The sequence below is a fragment of the Habropoda laboriosa genome, unplaced genomic scaffold (genome assembly GCF_001263275.1).
Source record: "Habropoda laboriosa isolate 0110345459 unplaced genomic scaffold, ASM126327v1 scaffold291, whole genome shotgun sequence".
NCBI classification, from domain to species: Eukaryota; Metazoa; Arthropoda; class Insecta; order Hymenoptera; family Apidae; genus Habropoda; species Habropoda laboriosa.
This window is the reverse complement of record NW_017100515.1, coordinates 1,675,527-1,681,526: the sequence shown is the minus strand read 5'-3', so window position 1 is coordinate 1,681,526 and position 6,000 is coordinate 1,675,527. Positions and strand designations below refer to the sequence as shown.

The following is a 6,000-nucleotide window of genomic DNA, read 5'->3' as shown; positions in this document are numbered from 1 at the left end:
TTAAAAAATTCGCAAAATTTGCAAAGTGTTCATAAAATTGGAGAATGAAAGAGTTAGTGATGGAGGGATAGCTAAAAGAAAGTTACATCGAAGAAGTCTAGAAAATTGGAAAATTGAAAACTTGTCCTTAAAAAATTCGCAAAATTTGCAAAGTGTTCATAAAATTGGAGAATGAAAGAGTTAGTGATGGAGGGATAGCTAAAAGAAAGTTACATCGAAGAAGTCTAGAAAATTGGAAAATTGAAAACTTGTCCTTAAAAAATTCGCAAAATTTGCAAAGTGTTCATAAAATTGGAGAATGAAAAAGTTAGTGATGGAAAGATAGCTAAAAGAAAGTCACATCGAAGAAGTCTAGAAAATTGAAAACTTGTCCTTAAAAAATTCGCAAAATTTGCAAAAATTCTCGAGAACTGCACAATTCCCAGAGCTCCGAAACTGTCATCCCGCCGTCTCCACATAGGCGTCATTCGACCCACGAAACATTTCCCCGAAAAAGAAAAAAGCTCGGCATGATATCGCGAGAGAAGGACGAGAAGCGGGGCGAATCCGTAGAAAAGGGGTCTTTCGGATACAAATACGCGGTTTGTCTCGTGCATTCGATGCACGTGCGTCGAATCACCGCGTTTCGATGCGATATTTTCTTCGATTCCATCCTCCCTCTCGTAGCGCAACCCTTTCCTCCACTGTTTCGTCCGTTTCTTCCCCTCGTTCGCCGCTTTCTCTCTTCGTTTTTGTCGCGACATGCAGACGCGAGAGGAAATTCGTCGCACGTCGTGCCGCAGACAGGCTCTGCAGCCTTTTCAGAAACGCATTTGCACACGACGACGAGGAGGCAACAGAGACGACGACAAGGGAACCCGGCCAGGTGGTTGATAAAGAAAAAATGGGGGAGTCGGTTGGAAACAGGGGTTGGAACAGATCAACGCTGTCTGCCATCGAACAGACGACACCGTTGCCCCGCGGATCATGTTTTTCTTACGCATCGCCGCGGACCGAGCTCTCTCTTCACTGGCAATTTTTCTTTCGATATTCCTGTCCAAGATAGAACTTTTCCATGGGAGAAATGTTTTTCCGATGGATAGATACAGGTATTTCGTCGATTCATCTGGTATCGAAGGTTTGATGTTTCCTGTTAGGGCTTGCGATTGATCTTTCGATCGTTCAAGCGTTGCCGGTTTTTGCACGTGTGTGCCGACTAATGGGCTCAGGCTTCGAAGGACCAGTTTCTTCATTGAAACACTAAGTTTTTATTTTATGTTCTATTTTCTACAACTAATTCAAGTGAGAGGTGTTTCTCTTGCGAGAGGCCAAGTGATTCTCCCGCGAGTTGCAAAGTGTTTCTCCCCCGCGAGTCGCCAAGTGTTTTTGCTGGAGTCTCTGCGGTTTCCCTCGACGAAGACTCCTATTTTCCTAAAAACACCCTGATTGGTGATTTTTCCTTTTCTAAATCACCAATCAGTTTACTCCGGTGCATCGCAACCTCCCTCCATTTCGCCCTTAGCGCGTTATCTTAGGGTGGGGTAAACAACGACCGGAGAAGGTGTTCGGTGGACGGATGCGTGGGAATCCTGTGGAATCTCCGCTTTTCTAGGCTTTGTTAAAGTCAAATGGCCCATCGACGTTGGCAAAAGTCGTGGGCCACTTTTCTATTTTCCGTTCGGAGACTCCAGGATCTATGGCAGGGTCTGGTCCTAAGGACTAAGTGTGATTGCAATTTAAGGTATCTAATTTTTAAAATTCTCTGCACAGAATGAAAAATGTTTCGTTCGTAGTGTTGTTGTAACTAGAGCTGTTACTTAAGAGATACCCGGGTTACTCGCGAAATACTCGGATAATCAGGAAGTACCCGGGTATCCCATGAGATGAGATAGCTGAGAGTAGATATCTACTATTCCTCGACTCTTTGGGTACTTGGATACTCGAGTACTCTGCTCATATTACTCGCATATCTACAATATAATTGATGTTCTTGCAACAAATAAGAATACAACGAAGTAATTAACACATTAAGGACCGCTAAGAAATCTATAAGACATACGCCTAGGACCGCACGTTTTTGGGCAAGCTTGCACGTTACTAAAATCCTCATTACTTTTTTATTTACGAAGCAATTTTTGCGAAACTTTCAGAAATTGTAAAATAGGATGCATCTTAGGTATTATTGAAAAAAACTTACGTTCTTTAATAATTATCATAACTTTTTTACTTAAAAAATAAATTTTTACGAAATTTTTAGAAATTGTAAAATAGGATGTATTTTAGGCAATTATTAAAAAAAATTGGTTTTTAATAATTATCATAAAATTTTATTTAAAAATCAATTTTACCAAAGTTTCTAGTACTTTTTTAAAGTATGATATTGCGTGAAAGATTTTTCTCTATGAAGAGGAACCATACAAAATTTACATATATATCTTGATTCGCTTCGAAGACGAAGACTATTCGAATCACCAAAATGCAATGCAACGTGTCGAATTTTCTCTGAGACTAAGCTGTTTTTATTTCGGGTTCGTGCATTTATACAGTCTTTCATAGCTTGACCTGTACGGTTTCCACCAATGGGATTGATCTCTTCGGTGTGGATGAGACGAAAACGGTTAATACATTGACTATTGATGTAAACACTTAAATGGACAAAGTAGATACAATGTATCAAAGTAATTGACATCTAAAGACAACGTGTAGAAAACACGGGTTTGTCTCGTGATCCGTCCGTAACAGACGGGGCGCGCAGCACGAGAAAACTCGTGAGCGGTCCGTGACAGATGGGGCGCGAAACACGAGAAAACTCGTGAGCGGTCCTTAATGTGTTAATTGTTGCCTAGACGCCCTACAATTGTCTGTTTTCATGTCTTGCAATAGTAATTGCCGACAACGCCAGCGGTAGCGGCCACCGAGATTTCGACTGTCTTATGTACATATTCGAGTACTCGTCAGACACCCGGGTCGATCGGGTTATTTTCATCTATCCGGGTATCTCATGGGGACTCGAATACCCGGTTAAAAGTAACAGCCCTAGTTGTAACGTAATAATCTCCTCAATTCTATGGACAAAATGAAAAATTTTTCATTCATAGCGCGATTGTAATTTAAGGTATCTAATCTTTCAAATTCTGTGCACAGAATGAAAAATGTTTCATTCATAGCGCGATTGTAATTTAAGGTATCTAATCTTTCAAATTCTACGCAGAGAATGAAAAATTTCTGGTTGACAGTGTGGCTGCAACCCAATCTATCAAATCTCGACAAATCTATGCACAGAATGAGAAATATTTCCGTTTCAAATTTCACACCGTATTAATTTCCCCAGGATAAGATATTCAAATACACTACCGGCCAGAAGTTTGGAATCACCGAGCATTGCAATTTGCACAAAAATTTCCAGAAAAATGTCAGCGACTTTGAGAATTTCTTATCGTTCGAATCAATCGATATGAGATAAATTGATAAGCAGTTTTAGCGATAAATTGATAAAAAGTTAGCAGCAGACTTAACATCGATGAAAAGTGGGAGGTGATTCCAAACTTTTGGCCGGTAGTGTATGTATTCCGCAACTTGTTCACGAACCGTCCCCTAATCTTCGCAATTTTTGTCGCCATCGAAGCATACACCAACGTCCACCTACTTCTCTACTTCTTTCGCGAAAGACACGCGACAACAGGCGATCGTTCACCTGTACCAGAAGTCCTCCGCCTCTTTCCTCGGGAATTTATCGTCCGCCTATAAATCCAAAGTAGCTCGTAATCCGTGAAAATTGAAATCAGCAACTCGAGACCGCGTATACGTGTCGCTATCCTCAACAGCTTAAACGAGATTTAGTATTAAGAGAGAACGAGATCGAGCCGTGATGAGAGAAGATAACGCGAAATCGTAAAACGCAGCTGCAGCTCGATGATAAAAGACTCTGGTTCTCCTGAGGAAGGTTCAAGGAGGGGTGCACGGAATCGAAGAAACTGTGAGAAATGGCGAATCTGAGGAGTGTATGAAAGAAAAGGGAGATTCAAGGAGAGCTTTCCGAGAGAAATGGCGTCCACGGTGCAGATAAGGGGGTAGAACGAAAGGAATGGAGAATTGAAGAGAATTAGGAGAGGGAAAAAATTTTCACGGGGAGAAAATTGATAGAGATGGAATCTTGGGAAATGAGAAGCCACGAGGACGTGAAACTTGGAAAAATCCCTCGTAAAAGTTGGTCAAAGAAATATCTAAGATTTCGGATCTCTAAGAAAATTCAAATCTTCTTCAAACATCGTCACCGAGGGAAAATAAAAATTGTCAATCGAAAAATAACATTCTAAGCTCCTAAGAGAATCGACGACCCCAAGAAAAATTCCTGGGATGACTTCGAAATCTCTGTTTCGATTGAAAATTGCTTACAGAGAATCGTACGATTGGAATAATTGGAATAATTCGGGGGAGGATCGAAGCTGAAAGGAATAAATTAGGGGAAAATAAATACCGCTATGGTGGGGGAAAGAGAGGGGGAAAAAAGTGAAACGAGGTTCGACAAAGGCTGTCCGGGGAAGGAGATAAGCGGAAGACAATAGTTATTCATGGGGAAGTGAAAGCGAGGCGAAGACGCCGTTGCAGGAAGACCGAGAAGTGGAGAACGCGAAGAATGGCGGCGGTGGATTACGGGACAAAGAGAAACGGGCAAGGATTCGCGGGATGGTTTCCGGCGAATAATGCCGGAAAATGTTATGGAATCGCGCGGCCGTAATTGCGAGCATGCACGAGGAGAGTGGAAAAGATGTAGAAAATATTAAAATGGGAGAAAAAGGCAGGTGGGAAAGAGAGAGAGAGAAAGGTTGTCAGAGACCGCGATGGCGGACGTGAATCGAACTTTTCTTACGCTGTCCTGTCACCGAGGAACGAGCAGAGTTCGCGTGATATGTACGCGTTTCTCTTTTTATTTTCCTCTTTTTTCTCTCTCCTTCGTTCTTGTCTCGTGTCCCAGCGAACTAATCCGATTTAACGCGGTTCGTCGATGTTCTTAACGTTTCCTTCTCTCGGTTGCAGAGCCCGGAGGTGTACAGCGAAAGAGGCGCCATTTCTCCAACAACCGTCGACCTCCGTTGAAGAATTAAGCTGGTAAGTGTGCACAATGGGATGTTGATGTTGGATTATAATCCAACGGTTGTTTCGTTCTATTATTCCAACCCTTTCGTGGAACGAATTGTGCGTTTGCTTGAATTTGTCTATGGATCTTGGAAACATTCAGATCAATTCTTGTTAGAGTACTCGAGAAGGAGACATGTGTATCGCTAGTCACGAGAGGGTTAAACAATTGCAATCTATTTTTCTACGAATTTTGAATTCTGTTTTTTCTTTTTTGTGCTTTGGACTGTTTTCTGTACTGCATAGTAAGTAGAAATGAATTTTTGTCAGAGTGCTCGGGTGGGACATATAAGAGAAAGGATTAAACAATTGCAATCTATTTTTCTACGAATTTTGAATTTTATTCTAATTTTCTTTGCTTTGGATTGTTTTCTGTACCGAATAGTAAATATGTGGTTGTATAACACTGGTTAATAAGTTAAATAGCAATATATTTTTTAATAATAACTATATACACACGTAAAAAGAAATAATGATAATTTGATTGTCCCTCTCTAAATATATCTCGCAATGAATTCTCACGTACTCTCAGATATCAATAACAACGCGCTTCACCTGTTTTTACCCCCAGTTACCAAATGTGGTTTACCAAATCTCGAGATCATACGATATACTCACTACATTCACGCCATCACTCACATCTTATTATTAAACCAATTCCACAAAATAGAAATCAATTTTTGTTAGAGCGCTCAGATAAGACGTACAAATGAAAGGGTTAAACAATTGCGTTCAATTGTAGAGCAATATTTTCACAGCATACACAAAGACTCGCACAGAAAATTTACTTCGCATCAGTCGCAAAAATTCTCAATAAAAATCCTTCGAAGAAGCACAACGAAATTTCGTTTGACGACGTGTAATGTGAAATTAGAAAGAAAGCGG

The 6,000-nt window shown here is 40.8% G+C and overlaps 1 protein-coding gene across 1 annotated transcript in view; it reads left to right on the top strand.

The window, feature by feature from the left end:
- The window catches only part of LOC108576501 (prolyl 4-hydroxylase subunit alpha-1-like), a 221,164-nt gene that overhangs the window by 117,460 nt on the left and 97,704 nt on the right, over positions 1 to 6,000 (top strand). Inside the window, exon 4 of the mRNA XM_017939510.1 lies at positions 5,017 to 5,088. The gene's annotated coding sequence lies outside the window, so the exon portion shown is untranslated. The remainder of the gene's footprint in view (positions 1 to 5,016; positions 5,089 to 6,000) is intronic.